General features: G+C 43.7%; 1 long non-coding RNA gene across 1 annotated transcript in view; it reads left to right on the top strand.

The window, feature by feature from the left end:
• The window catches only part of LOC109518175 (uncharacterized), a 21,522-nt gene extending 4,602 nt beyond the window's left edge, over positions 1-16,920 (top strand). The window contains exons 2-3 of the long non-coding RNA XR_002168683.1: positions 7,780-7,784; positions 16,910-16,920. This is a non-coding gene — a long non-coding RNA (uncharacterized LOC109518175). The remainder of the gene's footprint in view (positions 1-7,779; positions 7,785-16,909) is intronic.
• Positions 16,921-17,217: the final 297 nt, after the last annotated feature.

The raw sequence follows: 17,217 nt of genomic DNA, 5'->3' as shown, positions 1-17,217 counted from the left end.
GGGAGGAAACCGGAGTACCCGGAGAAAACCCACGCAGGCCCGGGGAGAACATGCAAACTCCACACAGGGAGGCCGGAGCTGGAATTGAACCCGGTACCTCTGCACTGTGAAGTCGACGTGCTAACCACTGGACTACCGGGCCGCCGGCAGGCTGATTGAACACTCAAAATTGTCCCTATATGTGAGTGTGAGTCCGGATGTTGTTCGTCTCTGTGGTTCAGGGTGTCAGCTGGGATAGGCTCCAGCACCCCTGCGACCCTTGTGAGGATAAGCAGATAGGAAAATGGGTAGGTGGGATGGGGTATATAGGCAGGCTGGTGGCGAGTGGTTAGCGCGTCGACCTCACAGTGTAGACGTACCGGGGTCCATTCCGGCTACGGGCTTCCTGTGTGGAGTTTGCATGTTCTCCGTGTGCCTGCGTGGGTTTTCTCAGGGTACTCCGGTTTCCTCCCACATTCCAAAAACATGCATAGCAGGCTTATTGAACATTCTAAATTGTCCCTAGGTGTGAGTGTGAGCACGGATGGTTGTTCGTCTCTGTGTGCCTGTCATGACTTGGTTTGGGACCAACAGGTGGCACTGTGGGGCTCCCCCTGCAGCTGCACACCTGTTGGTCGTTATGCAATTAGTGATTTAAAAGGACTGCCGTCAAAACCACTTGGTGTCGGGTCATTCTTTGTTTGTGTGTTTGCTACTGTCATGTTTGTTTTCGGTCATGGTTAGTTTTTGCTTCAGTCATGGTGTTTAAATACAATCTGTCAAGTTCACCCTGCTTCTCCCTCCTGCCTGCTTTTTGGGGTCCACCACCACCACCTCGCAAACGTGACAGTGCCCTGCGATTGGCTGGCAACCGGTTCAGGGTGTCCCTCCCCTCCTGCCCGAAGACAGCTGCAATAGGCTCCAGCACCCTCCGTGACCCTTGTGAGGATAAAGCTGATCATAAAATGGATGGATGGATGGATGGCCAACTTAGCGACGTCCGCAATTTGAAGAAACGTCTGCCCTGCCACATGTCATTTCATGCGGTTCTGGCTTGTGATTTCCATTTCTTTGTTTGAATTTGGGTCCCATCCCTATGTGCTTTCCTACTGACATATATCCATCCATCCATCCATCCATTGTCTACCGCATATCTGGGTCGGGTCGCGGGGGCAACAGCTTTAGCAGGTAAGCCCAGACTTCCCTCTCCCCAGCCACTTCTCCCAGCTCTTCCCCGGGGAATCCCGAGGCGTTCCGAGGCCAGCTGGGTGAAATAGTCTCTCCAGCGTGTCCTGGGTCATTCCAGGGCCTCCTGCCGGTGCAACATACCCGGAACACCTCACCAGGGAGGCGTCCAGGAGGCATCCTAATCACATGCCTGAGCCACCTCATCTGGCTCCTCTCGACATGGAGGAGAAGCGGCTCGACTCAGAGCCGCTCCCGGTTGGCCGAGCTTCTGACATATAGCAACGCAAAATTAATCATGGTTGATAATATAATTGCCCTGCAAGTTACGTGAAATGGCTTACAGACACGGGCAAAGCCTGAATGAGGGTTGTTGCTTCTTGGCCTGAGGGAGAGCATTGGAAACATCTTCAGTATGTACATCCACAACCGTTGTCGCCATTTAGTATTAGAACAGTCAGTGATGTAAGCCAGGGGTGCCCATTCCGTCGATCGCGATCGACCGGTAGATAGTGAACTGGTCCCAAGTCGCTTGCGAGGGGTGTAGAGGAGAAAAAAAACAAACAACCATTTGTGTGTCTTTGCACATGTTAGTAATCTATTTTTTTTTTGTGTTAATGCACCCTAATCATCCTGTCAGTCTCATTTTCACAAAAAGTATTTTAAAAACTAAATCAAATAACGCAGGGAAATCTTTAACCTGTTGCGCTATATCTTTTATCGTTATCATTATTCTCATTCAGAGTTTGCTTTGTGTACAATTCACCGAGGGCACGGGCAAAGAATGGCAATCTTGAGGGCCGAGGGAAGCACTTTAAAATGGTACGTGTGAGCTACGATAGTTAACAGGCTGCGAAAGTGCATCGCATGTCTCTGTGTCAGCCTGTTGCTCATCAGTGCGTGCGCGGTAATTGGTCGATCGCGGGAGGTTGGTTGATCGAAAAGTCGATCTTCGGTCCAAAAGGTTTGGACAGCCCTGGCGTAAGCAGATGTATGAAGGTATTCAGGTGCATTTTTAAAAATGTATCTTCATATACGTATTTCCATTCTTATTGGAGTACATTTTGTTTGCATTTGTGTGTATAAACAAATTGTGCATATTACAGTGGATTAGAATAACTAAAATGTACTTTGTCTGAATCCTCTATTTTTGTTTTTTTGTTTTTTTAATGTATACCTAGGTCTATATACTGTAGGTGACTGGTGAGTACAGATTTTATCTTGTGTCCGCAGAGCCTTCGCTTTGGCGTCTCGTTATTGCTATTGGTTCCTAAAATGTCTTGCTGAGTTGATGAACTAAATCAACTCAATTCAAGTTTACGTATTTACAAAGTGCTGTACATGGAGAAAAATCAATGTTGCAAGAACAAAGACAGCGACTGTGAAAACGGTAAGTTAATAACACATTATCTATCATCCATTCATTTTCTAATCCGTTGATCATCACGAAAGTCGTGCTGGAGCCTATCGCAGCGGTCTTCAGGAAGTAAGCAGAGTACACCCTGAACTGGTTGCCGGGTCAGAAGCCAAAAAATAAAAATGTGCCATAAAACGAGTTTTACGAGTGAACAGAGAGAGAGGCTTACATTTAAAACCCATGGTTACAATTTCTACATTTTTTGTAGTATATATAAAAATATACATGTTTTGGTCATAGCACAGTACCGCTTTTATTGTCCATAGAGGGCAAAAATACAAAGAAAAAAATAAGAACTCTATGTGTATGTATATCGCTGATGCCATTGAACATGTCGAGTGGTTGAAAGTAAAATAAATATTCAGGAATCATACTTTTACAATTTTTGTAAAATTGTATGTTGCGTTATATAAAATTATTTACATCGACTGCAGCACAAGGGAAATGGAAGGTCATTGCAAAGGGAAGGAACGGCGAAAGAAAAGGCTCAATACCCTCTGAGCCTGCGCTTCGACCTCAACACCTCCATTCGTGTCTGGCCAGCATACCTGAGGCACCGGGCAGAGATGTATGGGTGGAGGAGCTCAGCGAGGCAAGCTGGGGTGCGGCCATTTTGAGATTTGAACACAAATAGGACAATCTTAAAATGACAGAAAGAAGGATAGATTCCATTTTTAGATGATAGAGGCATGTGATGTTAGCGTAACATTTTCAATGCTTGATTGGGCGGCATGGTTCAGGGCTGGATTGGTCGTCTTCCAAACCAAAGGTTGTGACCCTGTCGAAGTTTCGTCGAGCAAGATACTGAACCCCGAGGTGCTCCTGATTCTGTGTCATCAGTAGGTAAATGTGAAATCAGTTTAAGTGCCTACATATGCAGAAAAGCACTAAACAAGTGGCAGACAGTTAAATTATAATATTTTTCTCTAAGTGCAATGATTATGTTAAAACTGAATATTAAAGTGGCTTTCCAAAAACAAATATACTTTCTGTAAATAAATACTCTATCATGTTTTATGAATACTTAAGTGGTGAGACTTTTAGCAGGGAAACGTAATGCAGTGTCGTCATTAAAAAACACACTCAAACAATTTGGCCACAAGCAATTGCAATAAACGGTAACCAGTATTTCGATGAGTATTTCATATTTACCTTTTTGTCTTTGCTGAGGTGGCCATCAACTTTGCATTTCGGGATGGTCCCCGAAGACCCTAGTGCTTTCTCGGTACTTAGGAGGACCCTGATGGAAGCACCCAGACCAAGAACCTTTTTTGTGTGTGGACAAGGGAATCACACAAACTACCAGGGTACACGGGGCAGTTCCGTACTTTGTTCCTGCAATCTGTGTGGCAGCTTTAAACAACATCTCCAATCTAATCACACTGATTGGATTGTAGGTTTGCAGACTCAAGACAATGTTAGCAAAGTTGGGAGTAAGTTTCAAGTCGGAAGCTTTACTTTTCAAGCAAGTCATGACTTGCGGGGGGCAAGCAAGCCGAGTCATTACTCCAAGTCCAAAGTCAAGCTATATAATCTTGCTCAGTCACAACATATATTGGAGTGAGATGACAGATTTGATCAATTTATGCCGAAATCCGTGTCATTCCAAATGGTTCACATACTTTTCTTGCAAATGTACTTGTATACAGTGATCCCTCACTACATCACACTTCGTTTATCACGGCTTCACTACATCGCGTTTTTTTTTTTCAAAGTCTGTATTCAGAAAAAAAATGTCGAATGACTCAGAGGCTTTGTACACCCCTGTGCGCATGATTGGTTCCCAGCACGACATCGGCCAATGACAGCACGAGTGGATTTATTCCGTGAGCTGATTGGCTGCGCATCTTCGCAGCCTCGCCCAGCACCTTCCCTTGTGTCCCGTCACGCTGTTGACTCTCTGATCGATGTGTATCGTCACGCTGTTAACTCTCGTTCACCTGCCTCTCTCTGGCATACTTTCCTCTGTTGTGTTAACTATGTGCGCGGTGTGGGGAAGGAGCCGCGGGTGATTGAACTTGTTCAAAAAAAGCAGCACGTCTCTCTTCACCTCCTCCTCATCAATGTTGACTCATTGTCTGATCATAAACACATCGGCTGTGCGGGGATAGCTGGCCAGGAGCTAGCTGTAGGCGAACGGCGGCTACACCGTCAGTGCGTAAAGTGAAAGCAGCCTTCACAAACACAAATATCTTCGCCTCACTCAGCAGGCAATGCTGATGAATGTTAATTGCTAAATAAGGTTTTATAATTAAAGATTTACTGTAAGTGAATATGTGTACTGCTGTAGTCTTTGTCTCAAATATATAAAGTATAATCATTGTTTACATATTTTTAACATGCTGCTACATACACGTACACAAAAATTCCTGGTGGGGAGCCAACCGTCCTTCGTGGTTTTTCACTTATCGCGGCCGGGTTACATTGTCTACGATTTTCGTCTACGATTTCCAGAAATTGTTGCGTATTTTCGTCTTTAAATCAAAGACAAAGCATAAAAAAATACGCCAGAGAGCTGAAATTTCCAGGGGGGGTGTCTCAAATACCTTGAATTTCATAATGCCACCTGCTGACAATTCTCAGGCATTGCAGCAATGAGATTGAACATTTGCTACTTCAACGTACATAATCTACAATTATTGTACCAGAGACACCCATTATAATTCATATTTTTAAATGCATTGTAAACCTAATGTTCAAACATGCATTTCACGCAATTTTCACATCAACTGCTTTGTTTACGCTTGTACAGACGTATGCATGCCAACTTTTTGTGTTGAGATCATTTAACCCCTTCACCATTAAGTGATGCCAGAGGATCACAAATTATTTTGTCTTTTTGCAGGAGGCTTCAAACCGATGCGTAGTTGCATCGATGCATGAACAATTCCAGATTGTTTGTAGGGCTTGGTGGGGACCTCCAGACATAACTGGCCGAGGGTTTTTTTTTCAAAAAATAAAGTTGTTTTGAATTTTGTACGTCTATGCAATACGCATGAGTGTGAGCGTCTTTATTTCCAAACAGATGTTGTGCATAGCGATTGGCTCAGATTTCGAAACATGAATACAAGTTCCGTTTTTGAATCTCAACTATGATTGGTCCGGCTCGTGTTTGAATTCGAATTTGAATATATTAGCCGGCGATTGGTCAAGGCGGCGGGGTGGTGGTATTTTGTATTCGAGCAACCGCCACAACCACTAGAGTTGGACGCTGGAGAGTGAAGAAATGACAAAGTATTTTAGCTGAGAGGAGGTCCTTCAAGCAATTTTGGCAACTGACACCCAAGACAATTCCGGTTCGGAAACGTCAGAACATGAGTTGTCTGGGGAGTTTTCGCCCGATTATCGGCCTGACGCTGACGACAATACCGAGGAGGACAGCTCCGATTTGGAAGAAGACGAGGGAGCCTCCGATGATGCTGCGGAAGCGGTCGAGCAGGACCAGGATACATCGGGCCCTCATTCGGCATGGAGCTCAAAAATGAAAAAAGTGATGTATCATCCAACAAATGAAGTGGCTGGACATTACGTCCCTTCACGAATCCCCACGCCTGGCCCCACGTTATATGCATTAGCCAGGATCAGCAGCCCGGAGTCGGCGTTTGACTTGTTTATGTATGATGAGATCGTCGCGAAAATCGTCGAAATGACCAACCTCCAAGGGCTCCGAACGACCAAGAACTGGTCCCCCCTTACGCCCCAAGAGCTGCGGGCGTACATCGGGCTGCTGATCCTGGCTGGAATGTACCGGTCCAGGCATGAAGTGACGAGCAGCTTGTGGGACGTCAAGACCGGGTGTCCGATGTTCCCTGACGCAATGGCTCATCGGAGGTTCATGGAAATCAACAGAATGCTCCGTTTCGACGATAAGCTGCGAAGACCACAGCGGCACCATGCCAACAAACTGTCGCCGATATCGGATTTGTGGAGCAGATGGAATTTCCGGCTGAAAAAAATGTTCAACGTGGGATGTGACGTCTGCGTGGACGAGCAGCTGATTGCCTTTCGGGGACGCTGCAACTTCAAGCAGTATATGCCGTCAAAATCCGCAAAATATGGCATCAAAATTTGGGCCCTCTGTGATGCTCAAACCTCGTACGCTTTGAAGCTGGAAGTCTACACCGGCAAGCCTCCAGGGGGCACGCGTGAACTCAACGTCGGAATGAGTGTGGTGCTGAGACTCACCGACTCGCTGGAAGGGCACACAATAACCGTGGACAATTTTTTTCATGTCAATACCCCTTGCAGCAGAACTGAAAAACTTACTTCTGGGTGCGGTAAGGAGGAACAAGCCAGAGCTCCCTGCACAAGTGACGCAAACAGCAGGAAGGCAGCCCCTCTCAAGCATTTTCTGCTTCACCAAAGACATGGCTTTGGTCTCTTACGTCCCCAAAAAAGGGAAAAATGTGCTGGTGCTCAGCACAGCACACAAGGAGTCGAAAGTGGAGGATGGGGGCAAAAGAAAACCCGAAATGATACTGGACTACAATAAATCCAAGGGAGCAGTGGACCACCTGGACCAGGTAAGCACAAGTTTTGTCTTTGTCACAAAGTGTTTATCAAAGCTGTCTTTTCAATGATTTCATCTGATGTTTTGTGTGTGTGTGTGTGTGTGTGTGTGTGTGTGTGTGTGTGTGTGTGTGTGTGTGTGTGTGTGTGTGTGTGTGTTTACAGGCACGTGGCACATACTCAACTCGCCGGCGAGCACAACGGTGGCCAATGTGCCTTTTTTACCACATGCTGGACATTTCAGCCTTCAATGCGTTTTTGGTCTACACCTCTGTGAACTCAACTTGGAACGCCAACAAACTTTATAGAAGAAGGCTGTTCCTCGAGGAGGTCGACAATGCATTGATCTTGCCAGAGGTTCAACGTAGAAAGCCACAGACTGCTGCAGGTGAGATGCAGGCTGCAGTGCAGCAACAAGAGGCCAAACCTTCGCCCAAGCGAAAACAATGTGGCCTCTGCACAGACAAACTAATTGCATCAAATGCATGCGAAAAGTGTGGAACCCCCATTTGCCGCAAACATATGAGGAGCCTCTGTAAAAACTGCTGAAAAAAAAAGTTCTGAAAAGTGTTTGTTTTTCTTGTTTGTTCTGAATAGTGTTGTTCTTGTTCTAAAGTGTTGTTTGTTCTTGTTCAGTATTTGGTGGTGGATTATTACTTTGTATAAGTTCTGTTATAAATTCTTCATAGTTGTTGTGACTTTCCTTTTCAAACTTATACAGTATGTGTATGGATAGCTCTGATGCCACTGAACATTTTGAGTGGTTGAAAGGCTCTAATGGTGTGATATGAAATTTTCCAATTCATGTTTTATATATATATATATATATATATAAATATTCATAAATGACTTAGTTATCACACCTCAAAACATCCACAATTATTGTCAAAATTGTACATTGAGGGGTACTATACACAAAAACGGCCATTGCCAAAAATAGGCATGCATAAAAAAAAATTTGTTGTTATAACTCGATGACCTTTTCAAGGCTCTAATTGTGTGATATGACATTTTCCAATTCAGGTTTTATATACACACACACACACACACATATATATATATATATATATATATATATATATAGGTTTTTTTGGGGTCATAGCACTGTACTGTTTTATTGTCCATAGAGGGCAAAGAATACAAAAAATAAAAACTATATGTGTATGGATAGCGCACATGCCTCTGAACATTTTGAATGGTTGAAAGTAAAAAAAATAAAATAAAAAAAATTCAGGAATAACTTACAATTTTTGTAAAATGTGTATGTATCACGTTTGCGAGGTGGTGGTGGACCCCAAAAAGCAGGCAAGAGGGAGGAGCAGATTGTTGTACTTGACGAATTGTATTAAAACATCGAGAAAACTAAATCCAAAACAAACAAAGTCCTGAAAACAAAAAGAATCCAAAGTAGCAAACAAAACCATGACTGAAAGCTCAAAACTAATGGTAACAGACAGATCTCAACTCAATTGTATTTATAGAGCACTTTCAAACAGCCATCGCTGCATACAAAGTGCTGTACATGGAGCAATTCAACATCTACAACAAACAGTAAAGAAAATCGGTAATAAAGACGGCAGGAAGCACCGAACAGCAAAACCAAGAACAAATCTAAGTCATGCTGAGTCAAATGCCAAAGAATACAAGTGAGTTTTGAGGCGGGTTTTGAAGATGGGCAGCGAGGACGCTTGCCGAATGTTCAGTGGGAGGTCATTCCAGAGAGAGGGACCAGCAACAGAAAAGGCTCGATCCCCTCTGAGCCTCAGTTTAGTTCTTGGTACTTCTAATAATGTCTGGTCCGCAGACCTGAGGCGCCGGGCAGGTGTGTAGGGGCGGATGAGCAGATGACCTCAACATGACAGCAACAAACAAGCAAGCAAGCAAGCAAGCAAACAAACAAACAAACAATGACCCGACACTGAGTGGTCGTGCCGGGAGTCCTTTTAAACGGCTAACGACATAACGACCAACAGGTGTGCAGCTGCCGGGAGAGCCCTCCAGTGCTCGACGTAACAGGGGACATGGGACAGCCGGACGTGAACAGGGGCTCGGCCTGACGTGGGCGTGGACGTGGCACGGCTCGTTGTGGACATGAATGTGACTCAGCTCGAACAGACACGTGACGAGCCTCGGCTCAACGTGGACGCGGATGGGGCTCGGCCCACCGTAGACGCGGCTTGACGAGACAAAAACATGGGCATCACCAGCGCTGCTTGAAGGGGGAACATGGGACAGCCGCAAGATCAGCGCTGCCTGAAGGGGAAAAGGGTGTCGGCCGCAGACGTGCTCCGGCAGGCACATGGTGGAACTGGAACCAGTCCTTTGTACCTGCGGGGTCCAGTTGATGGTCGGGTCATTCTGTCACGTTTGTGTGGTGGTGGTGGACCCCAAAAAGCAGGCAAGAGGGAGGAGCAACAGTTGTGCAGCGACAGGAAGAGCCATGCAGTGCCACCTGTTGGTCACAAACCGAAACATGACAGTAAGTTGCGTTATATATATTTTTTATAATCACAGAAGGGTTCTGCGATAAGTGAGGGATCACTGTACATACATAGACCTAATAATAAAAGGCAGAGGGAGGCTTGCTGGTGAAAGTAGAGGAGATTCTACCACAGCTGATGTTGACAAAGGAGACGTGCTGTTGGCAAATGTAGTTTTGTTTCACGTTATGGCTTGTTTTCGTGTTTTTTTTTTTTTATTGATGATTTCAATATGCCTTGTCTTCCCTTTTTAACTTCCTGAAATTAAATACGCTTTCAAAACACACCTGTCTTGCTTCCCTGAGTTGCGGTTTCATTTCGTCTGCAGAGATGCATGACAAAATCTCACCTCACTAAAACAACTAACTTCTTCAATGCCAGTGAGGTTACAGCAGCTGGCGTGAATCATTGTAGTTGCCAATCAGGTAAACCATGAAATGAAAAAGTTGAAATGAACTAAAAAAGTTGAGATAAGTCATCAGAACAGTGTTTAACATATAATTACAATAAGTGACAGTGCCGTGTTTCACTTGACTTTAGTGCAAACAACAGGGATGAATTTCCGACTCAGTGATGACGTAAATGTTTGCTCAAAGCAAGGTAGGACATGCCCCAGTCATGCATTTCCCTATATTAATAATTTAACGGTTATACCAGGGGTGCCCAATACCTTGATCGCGATCGACTGGTAGCTTGCAGACTGGTCACAAGTTGATTGTGAGGGGTTTAGAGGGGGAAAACGTGTGCGTCTGTGTGCATGCTATTAATATGATAAATTCTTGTATTAGTCCACACTGCACTCTAAGCATCCTGTCAGTTTCACTTTCACAAAAAGTATTTTCAAAATAAAATCAAATAAAAAAAGCAGGTCACCTTAAAGCAGGGGTCTCCAACTCCGGGCCTGGAAGGCTACTGTCCTGCCTGTTTTCCAGTTCTCCCAGGAGCAACACACCTGATTCAAATAATCAGGATCATTCTAATGCTGCTTCAGAGCTGGCTGATGAGCTGATCGTCTAAATCAGGTGTGTTGCAGCTGGGAGAGCCGGAAAACAGGCAGGACAGTAGCCCTCCAGGCCCGGAGTTGGAGACCCCTGCCTTAAAGCTCAGGTGGTGCTTGACTTGCATCACCGGAAGTTGTGAGCAGTCAGCAGTCTGCAATTGCAGCTTGCGATCAAAGCTGTTGCGCTATTTCTTTTATTGTTATTATGATTCTCATGTAGAATTCACCGAGGGCACTGGCAAAGACTGGGAATCTGGGGTGCCAGGAGAAGCATTTGAAATCGGTACATGTGAGCTACGATTGTTAACACGCTGCAAAAGTGCGTCCCATGCTTCCACGTCAGGTCTCTACAAAGGTAGGCAGTGATTTCCTTTTCACAAATTCACAAACCTCTTGCGTCCACTTTTTTCTGTTTTGTTCATTTTAGGGGCCGTTATGGCTATTGCTCCTCAGGGCATGCGTATATAAGTGCATGCGAATGCGGTAACGGGTCGATCGCAGGGGGTTGATTGATAGAAAAGTACACCTTTGGTCAAAAAACGTTGGGCACCCCTAGGTTAAACTATATGATTAAAACTTTAAGTCAGGTCCGTGTGCCAAATTTGGTCCAAGGGGTGATTATAGGCAAGATCATCATCAAATGTGCATTAGAGGTTGACCCGCTGGTATGTAATGCACACACCGATACTACTACAAATCCCAGACACATGGCGCATTAGTTAAGACCAACTAGCGTCACTTCTTTTCTGTTTCAAGTCATTATCAACCATGCTGCCCGTGTCCTCGGGTAAATGGACACCTCCCCTTCCCAAAATGCCCAAACGAATGTTGGACAACAATAGGCATAAGGGCGGGTGGGAGGCACATTACCAAAGTGGCTGCAACGAAAGAATATGTTCAATGGGCTTTCGCCTGTATAGCGCTATTCTGCCTCTGAGGTTCTCAAAGCATTTTTAAACTGTCGTCCATTCACCTGTCGATGACGCAGCTTTGGGAGCATCTGGGTGTTCAGTATCGTCCTCAGAGACACCTCGACATAGTGACAAGGGCTGTGGATCAAACTAACAACCTTTGGGTTGGGGAGACAACCACTCTTCTACTACGATCCATGCTTCTCCGCACAATGCAGAGTAAAATAGAATAGAATAGAATCAAACATGAGAAGACACAATGAAAACAAACACCACAATGAGTACAAGGGCCTGTATGTAAAGCAGAAGCTCTGGAAGGTAGAGGAGATGAAAATGAGTCTGTTTTCACGTTCATACCAGTTACGTGTGGTGAGATTCATGACTGGCGAGGCACTATTCCTCTGGAATCTGATAAGAAAAAAAAAATCTAAACCCAAAATAGGAGATTGGCCTATATTTCAAGTCTTGTCCTGTGATTCATCTCTCTGTCTGTGGTTGATTCCCTTTGTTCAGTTAAATCTTGCTCTCTATTTACATGAGTGGCAAATGAATGCTTGAATGTGAACAGTAAAGCAATGGTTGCGTAAATCCCTCAGGTGAGCTGGACAATGTGCCTGGGAAAAGTGAAGTCTTCCTTTTTGCTCAAGCTGCTGATCCCGACTGGATAGGGAAAAGGAAATGAACGCATGCTTGCTCAAGTACTGTAATGGCTTTCACTTCAATTTAATGTCTTTCTAGATACAAAGTGAGGTTAAATCAAATACGCTCATAAAGAATATCCAATCAGACACAGTTTTAAGAAATCAATGGAAATACCATACTGCATTGGAAGCCTTCTGACCGGCAAGTTGAAATGAATAGTAAAAGATTTGCCATCCCATTTCTTAGCACCATAATCAAAATATACCTTCCTTGAAGACCTGCTGCCAATGCCCTGCCCAGCCCCCAATTTATGGCAGAGTGCTGTGTTCATGTAAGTGGAGCTTTTAGCATTTATAAGACTGTTTTTAGATATGGAAAAGTAAAATGCCATATCACCAGAATAAACACATGGCTTGTGCGCCATCAAAAGAACCTTGAGCAAAGGCTTTGTTTTGTTCTCCAATAGAAAAAAAAAAAAAAAACATTTTATAGTTAATAGTGACGTTTTAAAACCAGTTGTTTTTTTTTTTGCAATCACAAGAAGCGACAGAATCAGAGCCCCTACAAACGCCCTGTCTCCCGCTGTCCACATCCTAGAACAGCAATGCTGACTCAGTGGAGTTGAGCACGGGTAAATTTCACTTTAAATGAATTAAACTGGCACCCTTCCACATTCCGTCTTGAGGAGTATGCTATATTAATTGAACCTGTGAGATGTGTTGATTTATGATAATGTACATTTTTGGTGTCTGTAATTTGTCATCCAGTTTGAACGGCAGTGATTGTCCTGAGTGGCCATCATTGCAAAATCTAAAAAGGAAGTGAACATTTATCGGCAAAAATCCATCAATTTTGTAGGTGAGGTATTACAACCAGTAAAGTCAGCACTGTACATCGATAACTGCTGCATTCAACATACAGTGGTAGGTCTAATCAGAGGAGAAGACGAGACGACCGAGGGCCTTGGCACCAGAGCAAGCCAATGTTTGACTGACAGAAGGCCAAGCACTTAAACACTCCTAATAATACTACTGCTTCAAGTACGGATAGCAATTCTATGTATTTTGTTATAATTTCCTAAAATTATTTTGTAACCATAATGCGCAGTCAGAAAGTAATTAGGGCTTTGATGTTGTTGCTGTTGAAGGTGATCATTTAGCAGAGATGGGCACTTTACCCTATTTTGCTGGTCCGTCTTCCGACCTCGTCTGTCCTCGTCCTTTTAAAGCGCTTCTGTCCTGACATTTCATCAGTCCGCCCCGCCCTTGCCACCCTCTTGCCAGAAAAACAAAAAAAAAAAAGCATCCGTGCGCGATGCCATAGGAGAGAAGCTTAAGGCCACCCGAATCTCAATACGAGTCACCACTATTTAAATACCGGCAGTAAAATTATGTTAGATGAGGAATACGCTAAAGGCTGCGTCTGCCTCAACACTTGGGAACCTGCAGGAGGCGCAAGAGAAACAGAAGGTGTGGTACAACCATTCTGCCAGAGAAACAGAAGGCGTGGTAGGACCCTTCTACCCAAACACGCTGCTTTGAGACTTGTGACAAAGTCCTGCTGTTGCTGCCCAGTTCGGAAAACAAACTGCTGGCAAAATAGCAGGGGCCCATGCTGTTACCAGGCAGATGAGACCTGTGACATACGAGGTCCACTTGACAGAACGTCGCAACGAGCACCAGGTGTACCACGTGAACATGTTTAAGAAGCGGAGTGAACATCCAGAAAAACAAACAAGCAAAAAAGAAGAAATTGCAACTCAGTAATGTACATCAAATCTTCTGCATCTGACCCTGAAACCCTCCAGCAGATTACAAAAAATACTGTGAGACTGATAACCAGCTCCTACTTAACCCTCATTGATGACATTTGCCACAAGTGGTGTTTGGGAAAGATGAGGCATCTTACCAAAGATACCTCCTACTCTAACCATTGATTTTTTGATTTTTAAAAAAAAATTTCCCCCGGTTTAACATTTACAGTATACTGCATTGTGTTACCCAGCAAATATTCTCATCTGTACTCGTGCTCAGAAGTTGAACAAAATTTCGGGCAAAATACAACCAATGATCAAACAGGAAGCATCTCATTATTTTCTTCAATTCTACGTTTTGGTTAATATTTTTGCTATTCTGCAATGTTTTACAGTTTAACCCTTTCAGGGACAGCGGTTACTACAGTGGACAGCTTATCATGTTATCCAATTTAAAATAAGCCATTTTACGCTTCACTGTGTCTTAAAAAAGTTGAATAAGCCTTCTTGAAAAAATCGTCACACAGCAGAAAGTCCAGTGTTCAATTGTGTTGGGTTGATTGTTTTTAGTTATCATACATTTGCATATTATTCATGATAAATTGATTAAGTTTGCAATGAAGAACGCTTATGCCTGCAATGAAGAACGCTTATGCTTTTAATAATGACATGCTCACATTTATAATAAAGAATGCTAAGTCCCTCACTGTGTGACAGTTGAGGAACGCAACCACCTTTCCAAGAAAGTGGTTGGAAAGAGAGAAGTATTAAGACTCAACAAGAGCAAGGTCAGACATGGATGGAGCTGTCAACACCAGCTGCAACTTGGTGTTTTTGTAATGATTGCACACATGTACGGAATTTTCACTCACATACACACACATAGTCAAACAAATTCAGTGTGTCTTCAACAGCCCTCACCCTTTAAGTTGGACACACCCATGTATTAGATTCTCAATGAGAAATAAATGAGAGAGCAAGCGGGGTGATCCTTGCGTGACGCGTAGAGCAGGGGTCCCCAACCTTTTTTGCCCCACGGACCGGTTTATGTCAGACAATATTTTCAGGGACCGGCACTTAAGGTGTGGCGGAAAACATACAACAAAATAATATGGTATGAGATGCATGAAAACTGTGGTGTTTTCAAAATATAATAATAAACACAAGGAGCATCTAATCTGGCCGCAACACTCTGTTCGCTATGGTAATGTTTAATCCCTTCAAAATACGATACAACGCAAATTCAAAGTGCATGAAAATGACGACTCACCACAGCCCCGAGCTTGATTTTCTGCAACCAGACGGTCCCATCTCGGGGTAATAGGAGACAATGACACCTCAAGTGTGTGTTTTACGTCAAGTCTACTTCGTAATTTTGTTTTAATCGCCGTTGCTGCAGAAAATCCCCGCCTCACACAGGTAGCATGTCGGAAATAGCAACAGTGCTACTGTGGCGATCTCAGAATATTCAGCCATAACTTTAATCCAGTTGTCTCGAACGTACTTTTAAGGACGCCGTCATTTGATCTCCAGCAGTTTTTTTACTCATTTTGCGAGCTCTGGTGTTTTGTTTTTAAGCGGAATCGGTCACGTGACGGTGAAGCGTGGCTTGACGTGTGTCAAGCCTGACACACACGGATGTAACGGAGAATCCGGTAATTTTTCAAAATAAAACATCTTTCGTATTCCAAAATAAATAAAACGGAATTAAGGCTAATTCTTTCTGTGCGGCCCGGTACCAAATGCCCTGCGGACCGGTACCGGTCCGCGGACCGGCGGTTGGGGACCCCTGTTTTAGAGGGCTTTTTACTGCACCGGTATAATCAAAGACAATAAAGATAACACTAAACTCTTTGTTATGCATTGTTCAAAAACTAGCTGCAAAACTTTTGTAAATATAGTCCTTAGTTTAATGTAAAATATCACCACTTTTAATATGGGAATGAAAAAGTTGGAGGATTTCCATCTTTGATGAAACAATATATCATAAATAAGTGAAAAAAAATGTCAACAAAATATTTCAATGTATATAATATGTAAATACGTATACCATAAACACACCTCCATGCTAAACTTTTTTTACACAACCAGACAATCACACACGCATACACATCCTTATAATCACCGTCTTCATCGTTCCTCCTGTTTTTCCCCCGTGACGTGAACCTGATCTGCGGAGCGCTCGCCGATTGGCTGAGCAGCTGGTCGGACAGGCCGCGTGGCGCCCCCCCAACCCCGTTTCCACCCATCCCCTCATTACATGTTATGTCTTGTGACTTGTTGTAACTGTCATATACTTGTTTCTGTGCTTAGGTTTTTTTTTCTCCTTGACCCAAATTATCCTCAGAAAGAGGATAGTTTGAGCATGTTTTTTTTTAAACCTCTCCCTCCCTAGTGGTTTCCTTTCCTGTACTAAGATCTCGGAGCGCTTTACATAGCGAGTACCGACAGGCCCTTTGCACTGTATCCCATGTTTGTCATTGTTTTTTTTTCATATTTCTTGTGCAGAGCGTGCCTGTTAAGAAAATTTCGTTGCACGAATGTGTAATGACAATAAAGCAATCCAATCCAATCCAATCCATTTGCGATCTCCAGCAGTTTTTTTACTCATTTTGCGAGCTCCGGCGTTTTGTTTTTAGCGTAATCGGTCACGTGACGGAGAAGCGTGGCTTGACGTGTGTCAAGCGTGACACAGACGGATGTAACGGAGAATCCGGTAATTTTTCAAAATAAAGCATCTTTCGTATTCCGAAATAAATAAAACGGAATTAAGGCAAGTTCTTTCTGTGCGGCCTGGTACCAAATGCTCTGCGGACCGGTACCGGTCTGCAGACCGGCGGTTGGGGACCCCTGGCATAGAGAACTGAAACCTAACGCTTCTCCTAGTTTCCCCCTCGAGTGATTGGTACCAGAATCAAATGTCTCCTCTCGTCATTGGGTCTTTATTATGAATGTCTAATTGATACCCCTGACTAATTGATTGAGATACAAACACTTTTTTCCAGAGTTTCTATAGCTCTACACTCTCCAGAGTTAAATAAACACGTTTAAAATAGTTAAATATTTAACACGAGGGGAGAATACCATTTTTAACTCACTAAGCACAGTTCAAGTAACACTTCATGATTAGACAAATAACTCGTCTCAGACACAGTTGTTTGCCTTCTCAGTGAGTGTTAGTTTAAAAATTGCCCTGAACAAGATTAATTCGCCAGCCCCCAAATCTGCCACAACGTACGATAATAATGATAAAAAAAATCTCTGCAAATAATAAATTGTGATAATAAGTACATGCGTTATTTGACAAAACTGTGGGATGTCATGATTGATTTCACTGCAAA

Source organism: Hippocampus comes, unplaced genomic scaffold (assembly GCF_001891065.2).
Source record: "Hippocampus comes isolate QL1 unplaced genomic scaffold, H_comes_QL1_v1.1 scaffold374, whole genome shotgun sequence".
Classification (NCBI taxonomy): domain Eukaryota; kingdom Metazoa; phylum Chordata; class Actinopteri; order Syngnathiformes; family Syngnathidae; genus Hippocampus; species Hippocampus comes.
The sequence above is the reverse complement of the archived record's forward strand: the minus strand, read 5'-3'. Positions and strand labels throughout refer to the sequence as shown.